This window comes from Maniola jurtina, chromosome 22, assembly GCF_905333055.1.
Source record: "Maniola jurtina chromosome 22, ilManJurt1.1, whole genome shotgun sequence".
NCBI classification, from domain to species: domain Eukaryota; kingdom Metazoa; phylum Arthropoda; class Insecta; order Lepidoptera; family Nymphalidae; genus Maniola; species Maniola jurtina.
Genome location: NC_060050.1, coordinates 9,823,071 through 9,847,655, shown reverse-complemented (window position 1 = coordinate 9,847,655; position 24,585 = coordinate 9,823,071). Strand labels below are relative to the sequence as shown.

At 37.0% G+C, this 24,585-nt stretch overlaps 1 protein-coding gene across 8 annotated transcripts in view; it reads right to left on the bottom strand.

The window, feature by feature from the left end:
• The window catches only part of LOC123876958 (dystrophin, isoforms A/C/F/G/H-like), a 674,182-nt gene that overhangs the window by 310,740 nt on the left and 338,857 nt on the right, over positions 1-24,585 (bottom strand). The gene's annotated exons all lie outside the window — the stretch shown is intronic.

Here is a 24,585-nt window from a genome sequence, read left to right as displayed (position 1 = left end):
GATAGCTATTATGACTTAGACATCCGCTATGAAAGGATTTTTGAAAATTCAACCCCTAAGGGAGCAAAATAGGAGTTTGAAATTTGTGTAGTCACGGGCATAAGCTAGTTTTCCGTTAACATTATATTATTTAGTTTCAAGGTTACACGGGCTCAAAGATTATTATAACAAATCTTTGCATGTTATTTTGTAACTACATATTTTTACGGAAATATTTATGTAAACTAAAACACAGACATACAAAATATTAGTTTCTAAATCACGTGTACAAAATTTAATTGAGTTTGATTGGTTAATTATTTTCGAATAAGAATCAAACTTCGATTGTATAGAGCGCGCTCTGAATAGGCACCTTTCAAGGTGGAAACATTCTTATAACGCGACCCGATTACAGGTGACGAGTTTTTGGTAAAACTTAACTAAGTAATAGTTAATATCTATTGCTAGATTCACATTCCTAACACCCGATAGCAAGTCGCATCGGGAGATGTGATAAATAATGTAAAATTAAAGATTGTTAAAAAGAAAAATCGAAATTGTTTTATTTATACCCCACTTCAAAGAGGTTATCATTTTAGACGATATATTATTCTTTAATAATATTTTATCAACCTCGCATTTCAGCAAGAAACTACTTATTGACTTTAAGATTTTAAACGGACTATTATTAAGTTAATATAAAGTTCCAATATGCCGGGTATTTTTAGGCTCTAATTCAAGCCTTTTAACAGTAGATCGCGATCAAAAGACCACAAACCCTATGAAATCCGGATATCAATACTTGTGTAATACACGACCTATTATCACACATCATAAATCCATATAACGTCACAACTACATTAATCGCGCCAAGTGAACAATTTGTCATCGAGACGGACAGACAGACAGACTACAATGAAACGTTAAGTGCACAACGCTATCCAAAATAATAGTGCTTCTTCATCCACCCCTATTATCACACGCACAAAGAACCTTTTCCTTTGTGCGGGTGTTTCACTTAAATTTGTATAGCGTAAAATGAGGGTAGGGTTACACTTGCGGATTGTTTCAACTTTATTTATAGTGCAACACAGGTGATTTTCGCTTGGTAAGATCAGATGAGTGTTGAAGCTGTAAATACGCTGGTAATGGACCGGGTAAAAGAGTATGAAGGTTTTTGAGGTGGTTTGTTTTCCTGGAAGGTATTTTAAACTATTTTCACGGTAAATCATTGTGATAAATCCTTTTAAACGCAGAATACACTTATCGACTAAAAGCAAAGATGGTGGACGTAAGGTACTCGGTAAATTATATCCCACCAAAAACATTTCATGTAAAAAGTTAGCCAAGACTCACAAGTTCATAATGTTTTCACTGTTAAAAAGTTATGAGATCTCTAGTAGAGCCAAGCCCCTAGCTGATCTTAGATTTGTGCTGGCCATGGGACCTATCCCAAGTCCAAAGTAATATAGCTCTTAAATGTTCTTGACTATATCACATTTATAACAATAAATAACAAATCACTCTACTTACAAGCTCTGATTCTACAAACCCTATATCTTGGTAAAAAAAGTACGGTTTGGCCGTTTAATAACTTTTAACGTTTAATATGTTATGTCATGTAATAGTTTTACGAACATTAAACGGCCAAGCCGTACTTTTTTTACCAAGATATAGGGTTTGTAGAATCAGAGCTTGTAAGTAGAGTGATTTGTTATTTATTGTTATAAATGTGATATAGTCAAGAACATTTAAGAGCTATATTACTTTGGACTTGGGATAGGTCCCATGGCCAGCACAAATCTAAGATCAGCTAGGGGCTTGGCTCTACTAGAGATCTCATAACTTTTTAACAGTGAAAACATTATGAACTTGTGAGTCTTGGCTAACTTTTTACATGAAATGTTTTTGGTGGGATTTCATTTCTTTTTGGCAGGTGCCCTAAATTTTTTTTGGATCTATTTCTTGTAGGTACATCATTTTCATGGCCCACTCTCTATCGTTACCTCTTTTTTTAAAAGCTTTTATTCAACTTGCAATGTACTCGTATGTAAGTATATTTGTTCGGGTGGAATCTTGCAACTCAATTTTGAAGCAGATATACCAAATTTCAGTCTTTTAGGACTTCAGGAAACACAGATACTTGGTACGTTTGATAAATCTGCCACGGACATCTTATCATGTAAACTTTAGTATTCGAGCAACAGATTTTACAGATATGCATCTCATATACGAGGGGATGAAGGGGGACCCGATTTCTTAATTTATCTGTTGTTCATAATTCTTGAAATTTGTACTTAATGCCAAATTTCAGTCTTCTAGGACTTCGGGAAGTACCCTAGAATTACAGACTAGAAGTTTTGACTGTCAATAAATCTGAAACTATAAAAGTTAGACAATTGATACTCAATGCGTTTAATCAATTTGCCGAGGACATCTTATCCTGAAAATATCAGCATTCTAGCGACAGAATTTACAGATTTGCTTTTCTCATAAGAGGCGTAGAGGGGGGAAAATTCCAATTTCTCAATTTTTCTGTAGTTTGTATGCAATTTCTAGTCTACACACCAAATTTCAGCCTTCTAGGACTTCGGGAATTACCCTAGAATTACAGACTAGAAGTTTTGACTGTCAATAAATCTGAAACTATAAAAGCTAGACAATTGATACTCAATGCGTTTAATCAATCTGCCAAAGACATCTTCTCCTGAAAATATCAGCATTCTAGCGACAGAATTTACAGATTTGCTTTTCCCATAAGAGTCGTAGAGGGGGGGCATTGCCAATTTCTTAATTTTCCTGTAGTTTGTATGCAATTTCTAGTCTACATACCGATTTTCAGCCTTCTAGGACTTCGGGAAGTACCCTAGAATTACAGACTAGAAGTTTTGACTGTCAATAAATCTGAAACTATAAAAGCTAGACAATTGATACTCAATGAGTTTAATCAATTTGCCAAGGACATCTTATCCTGAAAATATCAGCATTCTAGCGACAGAATTTACAGATTTGCTTTACTCATAAGAGTCGTAGAGGGGGGGCATTGCCAATTTCTTAATTTTCCTGTAGTTTGTATGCAATTTCTAGTCTACATACCGATTTTCAGCCTTCTAGGACTTCGGGAAGTACCCTAGAATTACAGACTAGAAGTTTTGACTGTCAATAAATCTTAAACTATAAAAGTTAGACAATTGATACTCAATGCGTTTAATCAATCTGCCAAAGACATCTTCTCCTGAAAATATCAGCATTCTAGCGACAGAATTTACAGATTTGCTTTACTCATAAGAGGCGTAGAGGGGGGGCATTGCCAATTTCTTAATTTTCCTGTAGTTTGTAGTCAATTTCTAGTCTACACACCAAATTTCAGCCTTCTAGGACTTCGGGAAGTACCCTAGAATTACAGACTAGAAGTTTTGACTGTCAATAAATCTGAAACTATAAAAGCTAGACAATTGATACTCAATGCGTTTAATCAATTTGCCAAGGACATCTTATCCTGAAAATATCAGCATTCTAGCGACAGAATTTACAGATTTGCTTTACTCATAAGAGGCGTAGAGGGGGGGCATTGCCAATTTCTTAATTTTCCTGTAGTTTGTATGCAATTTCTAGTCTACATACCAAATTTCAGCCTTCTAGGACTTCTGGAAGTACCCTAGAATTACAGACTATGAATTGTGATGATCATCAGTGAGGGACGAAAACGGCGTATTTTAGGTGTCAATAAATCTATAACCATAAAAGCTAGATATTTGATACTTAGTATATTTGGTAAATTTGCTGAGGACACCTTATACTGAAAATTTCAGCTTTCTAGCGTCATCCAGACCGAAGTTATGACGGGTCGAAAATACGGCGAAACACTTCGAGAAAAAGGTACTACGTAGCGCCCCGGCCGCCGTTTGGCTCGTCTTGGCGGGGGCACTGCCGTGCCCCCTGATTGTAGAAAATATTTAGTAAGTACACTATTCAGGTGAAACAAGTTTCCAACCGGCCAAGTGCGAGTCAGACTCGCGCACTGAGGGTTCCGTTCTCGGGTATTTTTTCCGACATTTTGCACGATAAAGCAAAAACTATTCCGCATAAAAATAAATATAAATCTGTTTTAGAATGTACAGGTAAAGCCCTTTCATATGATACCCTATATGGTATCTTACTTTGAAAATTGAAACACATTTTAATTTTTTCTTCGGTGATGTAACACAAATTCACGGTTTTCGGATTTATTCCTTCACTTGTGCTATAAGATCTACCTGCCTGCCAAATTTCATGATTCTAGGTCAACGGGAAGTACCCTATAGGTTTACTTGACAGACACGATGGACGGACATACAGACAGACAAACAGACAGATAACAAAGTGACCCTATACGGGTTCCGTTATTCCTTTTGTGGAACGATACCCTAAAAAGGGTCTGTTATATATTTTAGACCTTCCTTTAATTAATTTTTGTTTTCTTGCTTGTTGCTGATAACAAAACTTGGCTATTTTAAAAGAAGCAGCATATCTCATACAGTAAAGTCTTGACTTGAGCTGAAGGCACAAAGTTATTCCCTTTCTAATGTTTACAAGGAATAAGACCGCGTTTTATCAAATCCTCACGGGAAGCGAAGGCGGGCGCGGTCGCTACTCTTATGACTGCAAATCATGCAATTCATTTTCATTTAATTCATTAATATTATTCATTCAAAATTTACTGAAAATCCATACTAACATTATAAATGCAAAAGTGTATCTGTCTGTCTGTCTGCTACCTTTTCATGGCCCAACAGTTTAACCGACTCTGACGAAATTTGGTACCGGGACAGCTTATATCCCGGGGACGGACATAGGCTATTTTTTATCCCGGAAAATCAAAGCGTTCCTACGAGATTCCTAAAAACCCATTCATCCTCTACACCGATTTGTATGAAATTTGGTACAGAGGTAGCTTGCGTCCCTGTTATTGACATAGGCAACTTTTTATCGCGGAAAATCAAACAGTTCCTACGGGATCTTTAAAAACCTAAATCCACGCGGACGAAGTCGCGGGCATCCTCTAGTACTGAATAAAGATATCAAGGGTAAAAACTGCATTAGGTAACTATTTTTTATAGTGTTTTTTCCTTTACATAAAAATTTAAAAAAGTAAAGAGATTTCCAGATTAATCTTTTGAAAAACCATCACAAAACATAAACATAGCCCCAAAAATAATAACCCAGTATTAATCCCGGCATGTCAAAGAATAGGGAAGGAAATAATATAGGGTTACAATAATACACGAAATAAATTCGCGCCGGGTCCATATTACCCCACGATATTGGAGGGTTGGTACAATTATTCTTTATACATTCTCTTTTGAATACTGGCTTTCAGAAGCTTTGTAATATATAGAAATGGAAATTATAGGTATGGAAACTTTTTACCCGACTGTGGCAAAGCCAAAAGGAAGGGTTATGATTTTAGCAGTCTATGTATGTATGTATGTGGGTATGTATGTTTGTATCCATATTCTATGTGTTCCACCGTAGCGCTTAAACTACTGGGCCGATTTTGATAAAATGAGGTGTCAATCGTTTCGTCATAAAGGTCCGGGTGACATAGGCTACATTTGATACAGAAAAAATTGACCTAACGGATGTTACATGAAAAATATTTTTGTTGCTATTGTATCGAGTGGGAATTCAAATGAAAGAAGAGAAAATTCTGAGTTCATAAATATAAATCTACTACAACATTAAAATATACCAAGCGACAAATATTGCTATAGTATTTCAGCGTTTATTAAGACGATCGCAGTCGGGTTTTAGTTTTCAACTTTATGAAGACTGATTCAGTCAAGGGCTAAGTTGTATTTGAATAAAAAAAACAACAAATAAAATAGACAAATAAAAAATTTTCAAAAGAAAAATAAAACCGACTTCAAAAACCAAAAACACTAAAAAGTAGAAAATAATTTTTGTTTAGCTACACATGTAATGTACCTAGGTATGAAGTCGAGCGAGCATATTAAAACAAAATTAGAAATCCAAGAGTGAAGCTCGCCCGACTTCATACCTAGGTACATTACATGTGTAGCTAAACAAAAATTATTTTCTACTTTTTAGTGTTTTTGGTTTTTGAAGTCGGTTTTATTTTTCTTTTGAAAATTTTTTATTTCACAATTTTTAGTGGCCCCACTGTACTATAACATGCTATGCCCAGTTAAAAACCTACTGTTTACTAAGCTATTACACTGATCGCGAGCAATTTGCTCTTATCCATTGAGGAGTTCTGTTCTCCATCTCCGAAGATATTCATCAGATCTTCACCAAATTTATATGGGATCACCTGCACAGTATACCCTTTCAAACAAAAAAAAAATTTTCCAAATCGGTCCAGGGGTCTTTGAGTAATCGGGGAACATACATAAAAAAAAAATAAAAAAAATTAAAAAAAAAAATAAAAAAAAAGAAAGATCCCGACGAATTGAGAACCTCCTCCTTTTTTGGAAGTCGGTTAATGAAACAGATAGTTTCATAAATGACCGTCGCGGTCTACTTGTGTGTGCATACATCACAGTGAACGCAGAACACAGAATTCTCGTTTGGTCGCTGTTGTATTTATACCATATATTATATTCTACAGAAATATTAACTACGTATTTAATTTAGCGAGGTAATCAACGACAACCCCATTTCAACCCTCTGTCGCATCATGCCCTCAAGGGCGACGACACACGGGGAGTTTTAAACGCATTAAGACCATTACCGCTATATTGAGTACAGGAGTACCATCGTACTAAAAGTATAATTTCACGGTGTCTTCATTGCAATGTACTCGGCTGAGTTTGTTGTGGGCTCTTCTTACTCGGCCGAGTTTGTTGTGGGTTCTTCTCAGTCTTGGACGCGTTAGGAATCCTCGTAGCTTTAGTTTTAAGTTTACGTAATTAATTATCACCACTATACCATCTTTTAAATCTAACAAATCTAACAAACAAAAGGTGTGCAATAGTAACTACTTTGAATAAATGATTTTGACTTTAACTTTTGACTTTGACTACTAAGTGAACCGTGATGATTTATAAAATGCATATAATTGGGCATGCTTTTTGCACTTATAAGTGAGAAGAAAGACGATAAGATAAAAAATTAGGGTTTACTATTCAGAGAGACTAAAATTTTGTCTAACTGTCCGTGGATTTACCTTAAATAATTGTTTTACGTGGACGTGGTATTATTAGGTATGTATCATAGGTTAGGAACTTGGTACTTCGCACTATACCTAGTGATTGTGCATCGTCATAAACGCATGCTGGCTCAGTACTCAGCACAAATCCCCTCCCAGTTAGGCCATAATCTACCAAGCTGGTCACGCTAAGGACGTTATGGAGAACTCTTAGGCGATGCGATAACCGGCTATCACCCCTTTATTGTGCAGCTAGTTAATTTTAATGCCATTGAGAAACATGGCCCGATAAGTTTGTTATTCAAAATATTTTCATTCAAATAGACTTTTACAAGTACTTTTGAATCGACAAAAACATCTACCACTTGCTCGGAATGCCTTTCCTACCGAGAAAAATCAGCAAGAAACTCGGCGGTTGCTCTTTTCAAAGATTTGATATACAATATTATGCCATGTATTAATTGAGGTCCCGCGCATTGTTGGAGCGAGCAGGTCAAATCCACACTCTTTTATCATTTACATAATCTTCGATTGTATAGGTATGTTTTTCTCAGGAGCATAGTTTTAGATTTAAACTAATAGGGTCACGTAAAAAGCATATTTTGCTTTTTGCGTAAAACAGCTCAGTCTGTGGCCATCTTTATCCAGTGTCAACGAGTTGACCAATCAACGCCACACGGCTCAATTATGGCGGACAAGTACCTTGCTGTACAGGCTGCGAAGTGGCGGGTAAATTTATCACGATGTTTATGCAATACTACCCGATGCCCGCGACTTCGCCCGCGTGGATTTAGGTTTTTCGAAATCCCGTGGGAACTCTTTGATTTTCCTGGATAAAAAGTAGCCTATGTGCTAATCCAGGATATTATCTATCTTCATTCTAAATTTCAGCCAAATCCGTCCAGTAGTTTTTGCGTGAAGGAGTAACAAACATACACACACACACACACACACACACACACATACAAACTTTCGCCTTTATAATATTAGTGTGATTTTAATTTTAAAGCGGTTCTGTGTAATTTCTGGATTTTTGGTAATAATATTATGGTAATGGTAATTTTCTGTCTATGAATGAATGCCTATACTTATATTGTACACCACAAAACTATTACAGAAAAACACACAAAGCAAAAGAAAAATATATGTATTATGTAGGTACAATTTGGCGGCCTTATCTCTACCTAACGATCTCTTCCAGGCAACCAAAGTGTTGCAAAGGATATAAAATACTTATAAACTTGTCCTGGCAGACATTTTTGGAATTTAGAAATTGACAATGATTTTTGAAAATCCCACCCCTTAATAGCGGATGAAAAATTGTACGAAAGTCTGTTATTTTTAAGTTAAATCCTGGAAATTGCTACTTGGGTTTCAATTTCGGTACACAATGAAGAAATATATGTTAGAATAATAAAATAAAAAAATGGTATTTTTGCAAATTCTATCCATTAAGATTGGTATTTGAGACCATATTCCATCTTAGACTGCATCATCACTAACACCATGTAAGATTGTAGTCAAGAGCTAACTTGTATTTTAAAAAAAAAGCTTTCGATCAGAAATGAAAAGGTGTTTTGGGATTTTCAAAAATTTCACTCCGTCGATTTCTTAACATTCCACCCAAGCTAAGTAGGGGCGCGCCAGCTAGTACCTACACAACTTACCTTTATTAAAAGATATTTCAGAGGTGCAACTGCTTAGACCCTTTGGCTTACCTGAAAAGACAACATTAATAGATTAGTTAAATATAAATACACTGGAAATACAGAAGAAAAATAGCTGGTAGGGGCAATTTGAGAATTTATGTCTAAATTGTTTCTTGTCTAATCTGGTGGGAGGCTTTGGCCGTGACTAGTTACCACCACGTTCCCGTACGATACCGTGTAGGAACCGAACTGTTGAAACGGAACCGACAGTTTTTATTAAGCCCATTTAATGCTCCTGGTACTGTCATACTCCTTCCAAGTTAGCCCGCTACTATCTTAGACTGCATCATCACTTACCACCAGGTGAAAACGCAGTCAAGGGCTTACTTGTAAAGGAATAAAAAAAATCGGCCAGTTGCGAGTCAAAGTCAGCCTTCATGGCTTCCGTACACACTATATAATATAGAAGAACACTTTTTAATTTTATTTAATTATCATGGCTGTTATTTTGAAATCCTTAATTAGTATTTGGTATAGCGTCAATACACTTTCTGTGATAATTTCAACTCTCTACTTATTGCGGTTCACGAGATACAGCCCGCTGACAGACAAACAAACAGACGGCGGGCAGCGGAGTTCCCGTTGGCACCATTCGGGTACGGAACCCGAAAAGTAACAACATTAAAATTTAATTCCGCGGTGGTCCTCCCCTATCTCAGCCTTAATTGCATTTTATTAAAACTCAACCCATGTGGAAAACAATTTAGCCACGAGGATGCTCGGAGTACCAAATATTTTCGACATAAGTAAGCAAGTATGCTAATATGTTTCTAGGTCGGGGAACTTGGAATATTGAAGAATTTCATATTACAATTAATATGACGTACCATTTCTTTTCTTCTCTCGTCTGGCTTTACAAAGATTAGCCAATGTCAAGTTTGTAGGTATTTACAAGTTTAGGGAGACTATATAAGGATGGACTTCATCGCGCTCGCCAATACACGCGCGGCGCGCCCTTAGAGCGCTTCCTAGTCAGTTTCACCACCAAAAAACACCAGTGAAACACAAAAACCGGCCACTTTTAACAAAAGAACAACCCAAAAACGGCACCGTACGCGCGCCTGTAGGTAAACGCCAAAACAGACGAAGTCCTGGGTTCGGTTTGAGTTCAGTCCTACCTAAAACATTTCGAAATTATTTTTGTTTTTCATCATCATGATCAACCCATCGCCGGCTCACTGCAGAGCACGGGTCTCCTCTCAGTGAGACGAGTTTTAGCCATAGTCTACTGTCTACCACGCTGGCCCCAAGTGCGGATTGGCAGACACACCTTTGAGAACATTATGGAGAACTCTCAGACATGCAGGTTTCCTTGCGATGTTTTCTTCACCGTTAAAATCAAGTCATATTTAATTACTTAAAATGCACATAACTCGAAAAGTTAGAAGTGCGTGCCTGGAATTGAACCCCCGACCTCCGATTAGGAGGCTGACATTTAAACCACTAGGCTATCACAGCTTATTAAGGACGAGTATGGACTTTGTCTGTGTTGGCGTTTGCTGGCGCGAGTGCTCTGCTTTTTTGGAGTGTTTTTTTTTTTGTTAAAAGTGGCCGGGTTTTGTGTTTTACTGGTGTTTTTGGTGGTGGAACTGACTGGGAAGCGCTCTAAAGGGGTGCCGCGCGTGTATCGGCACAGATGAGGTTCATACTTGTATAGTTTTCCTAACTTGTAAATAACTACAAACTTGACATTGGCTAATCTTTGTAAAGCCAGACGAGAGAGAAAAAAAAGGACGAGTATATCATAATATTTATATATGCATAGCTACACGAACGGACATTTTGGTGCGACTTTTTTACGTATTAAAAATTTAAGGCGAATTTTTGTTTGGAAGCTACACACCTGGTAAAGTTTGAAGAAATACGAGAGCACTTTATTTATTCAGGTCGGTTTTTGCCACGATATTTATTCTGAGTGGTGGACTGACAAAGGTTGTTTGTATGGTAGATTGTTTTGGACGGTTTTGTTTTTCCTAAAAATAAGTTTTATTTTGTTTTCGTTTCCTATTGGAGGGTAAAATTCGGTTAAGATTATTATAGAAAGGTTTAGATAGAAGAAAGCGTAAAACTACTTTGTTAATTTATTCGGATACAAGTTAGTCCTTGTCTGCAATCTCACCAGGTGGTAAGTGATGATGTCTAAGATGGAAGCGAGCTAACCTGGAACGGCTATGGCAGTTTTTATTAAACCCTTTGGTTTCTACACGGCATCGTACTGAGACGCTAAATCGCTTGGCGGCACGGCTTTGCTTGTAAGGTGGTAACTAGCCACGGTCGAAGCCTCCCACCACCGAACGAGAGTTTTTCACATTTCAAGTGTAATCAAATTTTGAAATAGGGTAAAGATGAAAAGTTTCAGGTTCAAACCTAAATAGATTATATTAAATTTAATACGCTTTACATAATAAAGCCTCAATAGCTCAACTGGTTGAGGAGCCGACTGAATTTTAAAAAGGTCGGCGGTTCAAACCCCACCCGTTGCACTATTGTCGTACCTACTCCTAATACAGCTTTGCGCTTAGTTGGAGGGGAAAGGGGAATATTAGTCATGATTAACATGGCTAATATTCTTTATAAAAAAAAAAAAAAAAAAAAAAAAAAAAAAATTTTAAAATAATAAGTAAGTAACTATGCTTCTTCAAGGTATATCCAATACTAGTTGATGCTCGCAACTTCGTCTGTTTGAATTTAGGTTTTAAAAATCGCGTGAGAACTCTTTGATTCTCCGAGACAAAAAGTAGCCTAGTCACTCTCCAGATCTTTAACTATATCCATGAGAAAAATCACGCCGAACCATTACTCCCTTGAGACGTGACTGAAGGACGTGATTTAGGTTTTCCGAAATCCCGAGGGAACTCTTTAATTTTCCGCGATAAAAAGTAGCCTATGTGCTTATCCAGGATATTATCTATCTCCATTCTGAATTTCAGTCAAATCCGTCCAATGGTTTTTGCGTGAAGGAGTAACAAACATACACACACACACACACACACACACACACACACACACACACTTTCGCCTTTATTAGTGTGAAGTGTGATGGGTAGAGGATTATAAACTAACGATGCTTACAATAATTGTATGACCAGGTGACGTATTCATACAGTAAGGTCCATAATTGCAAGGTAGAAGTAGGTATATTATACAAGTATAATAATAAAAGGGGTGTTACTTTTATCAGCCCCGGGCCAGGAGCGTCCGCTGTCGTTAATTTGAACAACTGGACCTAATAAAAATTTATAAGGGCTACCGGCCGCACATGACACCGTAACACTAGGGGATTCATTTATCTTTGTAAGCTTAATTTTGGGCATTAATTAATTTTTATAATTTGCGTCCTTAATTTAAGGCGGCATGTTACCTACTGCCTGAAGTTTTCAAACTTTAGAGAATACTTTGAACGTTAGGCTGTTGCGATGCTGTGTGTTTAGTTTAGACGAATTTAAATTCTAAATTAAACACTAAGCATCGGAATCTATATCTGGCCGAGATCTACACAGGCGTATTAATTTTAATCATATTTTATTGAGGCTGACATAATTATAGAGCGTACTTTGATATTGCTCCGACTTCAGATATAGTTAACAGAGACAAATCAATGTCAAGGGTATAAATAAATCTGTCCAGTTTTAACTCAGTCTGAGCAAAAACCAAGAACACTCTATAGATGTGGGCCTAGAGATAAAATGCGATGTCAGACACATTAATCGATCTAGCTTTGACTGTGTCTTAGGCTGAGATGTATAGAACTTTGACTTTTCTCAGACTACGAGATAGGTTAAAGAGTAATTTCCGAGCATCCTATTTACCTAATTCATAAAAAAAAATTGTTGTGTCCCAAAAATTGATCAATGCGTCAGGTGACAAAGAGCCAGCGTTTTGTTTAGTCCAATGGCAATGAATCTGGCATTCCAATGGAGTCAAAACAGCAACACCGTCTTGGGTACTATATTCATAAATGATTACTGGGCGGTAAACATTTTTTTAAAATAGGATCCATATTAAATACGAATGTAGAGTATATTACAGAAATTTAATTTAATTTCGATTATTCTGGCTGCGCTTATTATAAAGTAACGGTGTGATAGACGGATGCCCCTTTTGAAATAATCATCTTTACAACTCGAATCTAATCCAGCCGGCATACTTAGGGAGGGGCATTCATACGTTAACATTTCATTCATTTTTTCGAATGAAAATATACTTAATAACTAGCTAAGTCTCAATTTCACACAGGAAGTCCTTTTATTATATTTTACTACTAGATGATGCCCGCGACTCCGTCCGCGTGGGTTTAGGTTTATTTAAAAATCCCGTGGGAACTCTCTGCTTTTCCGGGATAAAAAGGTGCCGAAATTAATTTCCGGGACGTAAGCTACCTCTGTACCAAATTTCATATAAATCGGTTTAAAGGATAGATTAGTAAGAGTCCCGTAGGAACTCTTTGATTTTCCGGGATAAAAGTAGCCTATATCTGTCCCCGGGATGTAAGCTAACTCTGTACTTTTCATCAAAATCGGTTCAGCGGATGAGCCGTAAAACTGTAGCAGACAGACAGACACACTTTCGCCTTTATAATATTAGTATGGAAATATGGATTTACTATTTTCTTTACTTGAACAAAGTTTCTCTTGCTTAAAAAATCAAAACAGACAAAGAAATTATCCAAAGATACCCATCCACCATGATGGCTGTGATCACCGCCCTCAGAAATGAGAAATATCATCCAAAGAGAGCGACAAAGGCTTGGATAAAAGCTACTACGTAAAGTTAAAAGGTCTTAAACATCAAATATTCAGAGATACTTTTGAAAATGTACCGTCTACCGGCAATAAAAAGTTGTTTCATCACTTTTTACACAGTTCGCGCTAATAAATTGAGCCATTAACCACTTTGTGAAAAAATTACATAAAAGAACAAGGACTTTGATTTATTTGTTTCAAAAAGTCTTTTGATGTTGCGTTTTCTTTTTACTAAGGGAGTTATTTAGGATGAACTATCGGGTGCTCTTTCTTTTCTTTTTTTTATAAAGAATATTAGCCACGCTAATCATGACTAATACTCCCCTTTCCCCTCCAATTAAGCGTAAAGCTTGTGTCAGGAGTGGCTACGACAATAGTGCAACGGGTGGGGTTTGAACCGCCGACCTTTCGGAATTCAGTCCGCTCCTCAACCGTTGAGCTATCGAGGCTCTTTTTCAGAGCAGATTAAAAGATGATCGCATACCTACTGCCGCATGAAGGCCAGCCTCTGCTGACGTCATCTGCTTTTCTTGCGGCCTCTGCGTCTCATGTGAATCGCCACATAGTATGCGATCAAATTAAGACCTATAACGCACGGTCGACTAGTCGCCCGGCAACTCAGTCGATGGCGACTGTTAAGAATCTGTAATCATGGAAGTCGCCATGTATACACGCAGTAGCAGCAACTTCGTTCGCTTACACATTACACATGGCGACTTCCATATGGTACAGATTAGAATAGTCGCCGTCGACTGAGTTGCCGGGCGACTAGTTGACCGTACGTAAGACCCGTTAAAATTTATCATAATTTAACATTACAGTTAAAGCGTGTTCATGTAACGTTAAAAAACTTTGTAAATTTGTAACAACAACGTATAAAACATGTTAAAAATCCGTCAAGTTCGAGTCGGACTCATATATGAAAGGTTCCGTACCATCGTACAGGAAATAACACTTTAATTAACGAAATATTCTGTGAAGATTTCAACTCTCTGCCTATTACAGTTCACGAGATACAGTCCGCTGACAGACAGATGGACAGCGAAGGCTTGGTAATAGGGTCATGTTGGCTCAAAACCAAATAGATATAAATACAAACAATATTTCAATACATAAAACGATTCGAAAATTCTGGAAAATTCCGGAAGTTTCCACATCTTACATACATACATACGAAACACAAACGATCGTACACGGCACAAAACTACATGGCAAACAACGTAAGAGTTTTCAGTTGAACTCAGAAAATTCACTTATGTAGCGTGATTTCCGAGGATCTTGTCCAACCCAACTTTAATCCGTACCACTCGGGGCTCAGGGTGGTCCCAGTTACGAAAGGTTGGCGATTATCACATCACACTTCATACTAATGTTATAAAGGTGAAAGTTTGTGTGTATGTATGTATGTGTGTATGTTTGTTATTCCTTCACGCAAAAACTACTGGATGCATTTGGCTGAAATTTGGAATGGAGATAGATTATATCCTGACTTATCATATACGGCTACTTTTCCTTTGCTGCTTTTACGAACCCATGCGTGGTCCGTTTTCATAGGGACTCGGCAGATTAGCTTGCAAAGATTAATGTTCTGCTTAAAATACCTAAAAAATTGATAGAGCAACAGTTGTTCTACAGAATAGTATCAATTTATACCTAATATATGGACCTAGCCTTTTCCCATGTTAATTGGGGTCGGCTCTCCTAACCATATTTCTGTTATATAAGTTGTTCTGTTTTGGGTCGTCATTGTGTCTATTCGGGCTGTTTTCAGGTCGTTCAATACTACTGACATCCAGGTTTGTCGAGGTCTGCCCCGTCGTCTGGGTCCAGCGCTAACATGTATTACGCTTCTGGTCATGTGATGCTCGGCTCTTCTTATGACATGACCGTACCACCGCAGCCGTCTCTCTAAGAGTTTGTCTTCAATTTGTGCTACTTTAAAGGTGTCCAGAATATGTCTATTCTGTACCTTATCTAGTAAGGTTAGGTCTTAGACTCCACCTGATCAATCAATCTTTTCCTTCTGTATAATAATTTTTTTGGCAAGCATGAGTTTTATCATAGATCTCCCAAAAAACAAAATGAAACAGCGATTCCATAGACACAAAACCGCCCAAAACCCCAAGATCTCTTCGCTTATACCACAACAACTACGGGAGGGGTCTCATAAATATTTTATGCGATCTAAGAGCGTTCTGGGGGGCGTTTTTGTCGGTTAATAGATTGCCGGGGCATGACGAACCGACCGCCTATATCATCACAATGCCATTGTGGTGCTTTTTTCAATGCAATGTGTTAACGGGCAATTTATTTGTGTTGCAAGATGGATGGTGGGAATACAAAATGGTCGTTCCGTTTTGCTGTGTAACTATTTGTTACGTTTAATTCTTGTGGTGTTATATTTTTGTGATAAAACATATTATTTACGATACCCGCAACCTTGTCAGCGTGGATTTAGGTTAAGTATTAATAATCCCGTGGGCAGTTTGTGAATGAAAACCAACAAACAAACACTTTTGTATTCATAACATAGGTGTAGCCGGTAGCGTCTTCTTTCGCGTGGACTTACACAAATTTCAAACCCCTAAACCCCTATCTTATCCCCTGAGGGGTTTAATTTTCAAAATTAAATCCTTTCTTAGCAAAAGTCCACGTCATAACAGCTATCTGCAAGCAAAATTTCAGCCCGATCCGTTCAGTAGTTTGTGCTGTGCGTTGATAGATCAGTCAGTCAGTCAGTCAGCTTTTCCTTTTTAATCCCCGACCCAAAAAGAGGGGTGTTATAAGTTTGACTTGTGTATCTGTGTATCTGTCTGTGGCATCGTAGCTCCTAAACTAATGATCCGATTCCAGTTTAGTTTTTTTTTTTGTTTGAAAGATGGCTTGATGGAGAGTGTTCTTAGGTATAATCCAAGAAAATCGGTTCAGCCGTTTGAAAGTTATCAGCTCTTATCTAGTTACTGTAACCTTCACTTGTCGGGGGTGTTATAAATTTTTAATTTACACTTGTTATATACACTATATTGTAGAAGTCTGATTTCTAGATGGCAAAAGTTTAGATCAAACAATTGCACAAGATACAAACGACCATGGAACATTGTAAATTTGTGTTACTGTCTGCATTCTACAACTGAGGGGAACAGCAAAAACTATTCGCGAAGGAATGGACTAAGGCGAAGCAACGAGCAATGAAAACTGGTACAAACTGAACAACAAAGCGAAACTATTTTAGGATCTGCTGAACCGACTGCAAATGATTTTGACAGGGTATATTCGTTGAAGATAAATTGTGTTTATTTTGAGGGTAAATACTATTAAGATAGAATAGAAAATAATATTATTTAGTGTAGAATACACTTTTTTCTTCGAATAAAATTTAACAGGTGCTTTTGAATCAAATCCGAAATACTATAAAGAAGCTGTCAACTGAATTAACATGTCATTTTAATCTGGGTATCAGGGTTCAATACCGGACATAGACCTCTAACTTTTTAGAAGCGTAGGCATGTGCGTTTTAAGTGTGTCCCCGGTCAAATGGCGAATGTATAATTTCTAAATAGGGTTGGAAAACGGTGATAGCTAATCTTTTATCATTCTGAATACCTGTACTCAGTAGTGGGCCAGCGATGAGTTGATGACGTCATCAACCCATCGCCAGCCCACTGCTAAGCAGGGGTGGCGGGGCTGCGGGTGAGCGCGGGAGACATGCGGGTGTCTGGAGCGTCCCTTCGCTTCATACCCCGATTGCCATCTCAATCTGTCGCGTACTATGAGTAGGCTATGAAACGACGGAAATTACCTGATTTCACGTCACTCTCAGCCTACTATTTGACAGATGTCGAGATAGAACTGAGAGTTTCCTCACTAGTTAATCCTGTTAAGAGGGCTCTCTCCGTCACTCGTTTCATACAAACGTAGTTCTAATTTCATTTGAATATTAAACAACCAAAGTCCATGAAATTTTGCAGACATATTCTAGAAACTAATATCTGTGTCTGTGGTGTTTTAGATTTTTCTAAAAATATGTAGTTTTAAAATTACAGGGGCTTAATATTCAAATGAAATTGGAACTACGATTGTATGAAACGAGTGACGGAGAGAGCCCTGTTAATACCACGTACCACCTATTCTTCGATAAGAGTACAAGTACTAGTTACATTTATCTGTTGTCATTGACTTTCAAAATACCGTCCGCAATTAAAACCAAAAACTCCGCAAAAAAAAAATCAAAACCAACCCAAAGACAGACTGACATCCGAATCTAAAATTCATTTCCGACGTGAATCAAAAAGCGATTCCCGCCAATCTTCCGCTGAACTTTAAATCTCCAAAGTTCCAAGATCGTAACTTACAGGATCACCGGGCTAAGGATCTCAGGCTCAGAAATCGGTTAAGTGTCGGCGAGGGCTGTAAATATTTTAGTACCGCTCCAGTTTTCCAGCCCTTAACAGGAGACTCTCCGTCACTCTCCTCATACGAACGTAGTTTGGTCTTTGTGTAATAGTTTAACATTACTAAATGTATGTAGGTAATCGGCTAAACTAAAAAAAAAAACTGTTTATTTCTGTCACGCTCTCTCTCTCTCTTTCTCGAGCTCCTGAATTTATAATAAAAGGACGTGTTGAAACAGTGCTTGGCTATAGATAGATAGATAGATAGATAGAACACTTTATTGCACTCAAAACATGAAATAATCAAGACAAAATAAAGAAACTAAAAACTAAAAAGAATTGTATGCAAAGGCGGCCTTATTGCTCAGAGCAATCTCCACCAAGTAACCTTTGGTGAAACTTGGGCATCATGGGTTAAACCAAAATTTTCATGCACATATAAAAATACGTACAGTTCTCATTGCAGTTATCGAAACAAAGGCCCGCAATATATTATTTCAATGCAGCTCTTAGTACGAGAAATGACACATTCAAAACTACGTTTCTATGGAGTCTACTACGGATAAACCCCTCTTAAGTAGGTTACACGGCCCTACGTGACTTCCCTTAGAGCAGTCAAGCGCTTCGGCGCTAGGAATTAAACACATGGAGATGATTCGTAGTCAGATCTACTTGCTTTGATGTTCATGCGATCAATTTTCATAAGGTGCTTTTGAATTTCTTAGGACGTAGGAATTCCACGTTATGATCGAGCTTAGAAGTGGAAGTAATTGATTTACAAAACATGTACATTATGTAATATCAAAACTAAAAAACTATTCACTAATCACTCGTCAATAAATTACATTATTATATAATGATAATAATAATAATTTATTGATACTTATACATACATGGGTTACATAGCAAGATTGAGATTCCTACCCTAGGAAATACCTGTATTGCAGAAGGTAGGAGTACAAAGTTTAAAGTTTTCTTAATTAATTTCTAATATTCAAACTAGGCTAAAATTATAACTTAACTAGGCTAAAATTATAGATGACTGTGTATGTGTGTCTGTGTGTGTGTGTAATGTATCATCGTATCCCTTATAGTTATTTTACGACCTACAATGGTACTATAATGCGCGTCAGGCATATATTAAAGAGAAGATGGGTCCAGCAGTCAAGGGCTAACTTGTATCTGAATGAAAAGAAATATACACATCAAGGCTTTGCGACGATGGATCCAATCTAACATGACTTTGTTTTATAACTTCAATCACATTATATTATTGAACTTGTTAAGAAAGTTCGAAAAAAAATAGTTACCTACAGGTAAGTCCAAAAATCAAAATAGATAGAGACTTAAGACGATACAGATTGACTTAAATTTTTTGGAGGTGAACCATAAGAAAATAAATTTTATAGTCATCCATATGTAATCCAAAGGTGTGTCTGTCTATCTATTACATTTTCACGGATTTTGAGGTTTGTACAGAGATAGCTTGAATCCCGAAAACGGACAAAGGCTACTTTTTATCCCGCAAAATCAAAGTTCCTACGGGATTTTTAAAATCTATGTCTACACGCAGACTACATGCGGATTTTCGTAAAATGATACCTACATTCGAGCGTTTACCAAGCTGTCTCAACCTATTTCACTAGTTTAAGACCCAAATAATTATTTATGAGCTTGGTCATGTCTGCCCAAGCTTAGTACGCATAATTTGACACGTGATGTGGTATGATACGTGCTTCTAGTTGGGCCAGTCTCCTGCATATTTGATTAATCCGGAATCCCTGATAATGGCTGCATTACATTGATCCAGTTTCAAGCAACTTGTAAGAGTACTGTCATTTCTTGCACTGTCAGCTAACACCAAGCGGGATCGCAGTTAAGTAGAATAAATAAACATGTAACCATTTTTTCTAAATTTTGTGTTCATTTTACCCACCTCTAAATTTAGAGATGAAAATAATGCCATCATCAAACAGTGTTAGATTTATTTTCTTAGAAATTGAACTAGAAATTTTACCTCACCAAGACTTAATTAAAAATCAAACTTTTATAAAATAAATCTATTATATATTTATTTAGGAGTCCAAATTGTTTTGTATTTCATGTTATAATAATATTTATGTAAAAGGGGAAACTAACTAATTAGCATATCAACGTACCACTGCACTGAGACACTTAAAATTTTGCATTTGCATTGCAAGTTTTCTCTGTGACGTACGAGCAGACCTCCTAAGAAAGGATTTTGAAAAATTCTTACTTATCGACTTCTGTTAATGATGCTATCATTAACAGATAATAGCTAATCAGCTACCAATACATTGGAAAGGTGATACCTTATCCTATAAGGTGGGGGAGTAGTTAGATTAGACATATTTAAATCCTATTTGTAAGTGAGCGAGTTACTAGTACACTCGCCGCGTGTGGTCAATCCATAAGCATAGCTATTAAACTGTGAGCCATGTTGGGTAATTAACACGACAAGGATTATGTTGTCGTCTATATTAATGCCGTGGGATATGTTGTGGATGAATTTTACACGAATCGAATACGTTGCAATGCCGCTATGTAAAATAATTGACAAATGAATTTTACCAATATACACTTCTAATTTGGAGGACCGTGTTTGGTGGCGCGCTCTTGGAAAGGCCAATGTCGCATGTGGACGCATACAGGCTGATGAATTGGAAAAAAACACCTAATTTGATGATACTCTGTACTAATTTAGGGATTGGTCTTGGAAAAATACAAATCGGTTAAGTGGATGGGTTTTTAGGAATCCCGCGGGAATTCTTTGATTTTCCGGGACAAAAAGTAGCCTATGTCCGTCCCCGGGATATAACCTAACCCCGTACCAAACGTCAGAATCGGTTAAACTGTTGGGCTGTGAAAAGGTAGCAGACAGACAGACAGACATACTTTCGCATTTATAATATTAAGTATGGATTGCATAATAAATAAATAAATTGTATATATTGTATCCAGCCTTTATATTGTATCCGCCTCCATTACCTACAGGTAGAACTTTGTCACATCGCGCTTTTATTCCATTTTTACGATACAATTCGATTTTCGCACTAGTGGCTTCTTATTTACGAATAGATGGGTGCTCGATGGCGTTGAAATCTAATAAAAGGGTGTCGTACACCGCGAAATAGATTTTCTATTATCTCACTATTGTTCAAGGTGGGTTCTCCGAGGTGTCACAATTACCTATCTCTTAGTAAAAAGACCTACGGCGCCGAATAAAAAGAGACGATTTTTTTATTATTCGATGACTATGGAGCGAGCTCAGATGGACCATTTAACAGGAAGCATATGAAAAATCACGTGAAAAGTATTTTCATATATACTTACCAACCTAACACTTGCATCTGAATTTTTTTTTAATTTATTGACACCAACATCTTCCAATATTTATGACCATAAAATGTACAAAATGTAATTGCTTTTATACATGGCATAATATTGTATATCAAATCTTTGAAAAGAGCAACCGCCGAGTTTCTTGCTGGTTCTTCTCGGTAGGAAAGGCATTCCGAAAGAACTTGTAAAAGTCTAATTGAATAAAAATATTTTGAATTTTGAATTTTGACAAATTCACTGCAGTTTGGTTGTCCATTACAGGTGCAATGAATGAAAATAACCTAACATCACTAACATGAAGTAATACAATTTTTTTTTGAAACAACAGAAAGTAAAACATTTTACTAAATAAACAAAATTCGAAGTTTTTCACAAAATTTGGATTTTTTAGATTAATTTATCCCGCTTTGTTTAAATTTCACATGAGCGTGGTCATTAACTCTAGCTAAAGAGCGTGCGAGAAAGTTAGGAGTTGAAATTTTTATTATTTGTTGTTAAAGCAGCAGTAGAAATACACTTTCTGTGAAAAATTTCAACTTCTACCAATTATGGCTCACGAGAAACAGCCAAAGAAAGAAACAAAAAATTGTAACAAACAAACATCGTGTTATTTTTTCATAAACTTCTCAACCATATGACTTGATACTCAACATAACATATGGGGGATGTTATTTTTCACCCGGATAAAGCGGGCTCGCCATTTTTACACATCAACATAAACCAAGGGTCTTATGCTGCATAAACCCATAGTATAAATATATAACCAACCAGGATCCCATGGTTTTACACGAAACCGCAAGAGGGTGTTGCGTCGGTAACTTTCTATTTAGGTAAACAATATTAAGGACCAGTTGCTTCAAATCTTGGATATCATAAATAGACATGTATCACACTAATCACACAATATTATAAAGGCGAAAGTTTGTATGTGTGTGTGTGTGTATGTTTGTTACTCCTTCACGCAAAAACTACTAGAGGGATTTGGCTGTTTGGAATGGAGATAGATTGGATGGGATCCTGGATTAGCACATAGGGTACTTTTTATACCGGAAAATCGAAGAGTTCGCAAGGAATATCGAAAAGTCTAAAGTCCTAAAGTCCACGCGGGCGAAGTCGCGGGCATCGGCTAGTCTATGATAGACTTTAAAGGTGCCCACGCACTTGAACTGAACGACGCTGAGGCCACGACGCGCGTACCGCGTAGCGCGTCACTGCCGCGCGTTGCGGCTGGAGAGAATATCGTGCGGGGCGCTGCCGCGACGCGCAGTTCAGCTGCAGTTCAGTTCGAGTGCGTGGGCACCTTAAAAGAAGTTTCTCGCTCCCCAGCGTTCTCCTTACAAACGTAGTTGGGTTGTTATTTCAATATTTTAAAATTCAGTGAAATGTATGATATCTTCTAGAAACTAATTTGTGTGTGTGTGTGTATGTGTGTGTGTGTGTGTGTATAAAGAGGCCGTCTCGGGGGTACTCCCTAGCAATATCAAACATTCTTTTAATACTTCCAGGCATGTTGTAGGTGATTTGATATGTTTTACAGCCGCCTAATAGTATTACAATAATTTTATTATTTAAGTACATTATACTAAAATATTGAAGAGACACTCTAGCTTGTAGGAGCCTGTTATACCGAAAATCAAATTCGTATCGTCCTCTTGAATGTCATCCACACCGGTGGGAATTGGGCAAAGTCCCCAAGCGTTGGGCAAGAGGGGTCAAAAAGCATATTTTTCTCCCAGCAACATTTCACACTCGGCCGCCATCTGCGAGGCATCCGAGCTATTTTTTAATAAATTCGCTCCGCAAAGCGGAAAATTATCAATAATAAAAAAGATTCTTAGAAGCCTGGCGTTATGAAGGAGCCTTTTGTTTTTACACGAAATAGAGTTCTGACGCAAACGCATAAAGTTCCTTTCTCTATTCCCTTCATAAGAAATAGCGAAAATAAAATGTTATTTTAATTACGCGCACTCTGTTTTTAATAAAAGAGAGAAATGATGCAATATTTATTAAATGACACACTATTATTCGAAACCAGTGTTTTTCCAAAGCAAATTCATATTGTAACATTGAAAAACATTAATTACGGAGGAACTTACTAAGAACTTGTTTATAGAATAGGTATAGATTTAAGTTGATTTCAAACTACGGAATATAAAATATTATATAAATATCGCTCACCCTACTTTTAAATGTCACTGTTCACACTTAGATTTAATATTATTACATCTAACAGTATGAACAGTGACATTTAAAAGTAGGATGAGCGATATTTATATAATATTTTATATTCCGTAGTTTGAAATCAACTTTAGAAACGATAGGCTGTGGCATTGACGATACCTATTATGATAATGTCGATTACTCTGGATCTCTCACGGACCTTCGCATTTCTGATTTGATCACACAGAGAAACCCCGAGTATGGCACCTCTCTCCATCTCGACTCTGAGCTTTTTTATGAGGCTCATTAGTTAGCGACCATGTCTCGCATCCATAAATCATCACTGGTAACACGCATTGTCCAAAGAACTGAGGATGTATTCCGTTAATACAAGTACTTAATATTTTATTGCTTAAAATACAGATAAGTAACTCTAAAAAGTTAGAAGTGCATGCCCCAGATCATATTCGGGACTCCCCGAATAAGACTTGGCTAGATAGGCACTGCTAATTTAGACCCCTCAAAAAATATAACAATATCTAAAAAAAAATTGTACAACCATACATAAATCACGCGTACGTCAAGCAACGCCGCGGCGCAGCCATATATCAAAAACTAAATCAGCCATTGGGCGGCGGGCCAAATGGAAATATCAATACAGTGTATTGGGTTTCGCGTACAGACAGCACAGTTCACATTAATTAAACTTTATGTATTGCTCCGAAAATCATGGTCCTAGAAACAAAACAATATTTTAACCCTCAGTACCTGAAACGTTAGGTATTTAATGATGAAATTAGCGAGTCTGATGGTCTTATGGTTTTTTAGGACTCAGTAAATTGTTCTGTAGTAATTTTAAAGGGTATTGAATTCTACAGTCTAATTAGGTGAAAATCAACAAAGTAGCATAATTAATTCACGAGGATTTCCTCCTACTTACGTTGTAGAAATAAGTAATTAATTACAAAATCAATTATGAAATTAGCGAATCCGTCTGATGGTCTTTTGGTTTTTAGGACTCCCAGTTAATTTTATTTATTCTGTGACTCTAAGAGATATTGAAATCTAGTTACAGTATAATCAGGTAAAAG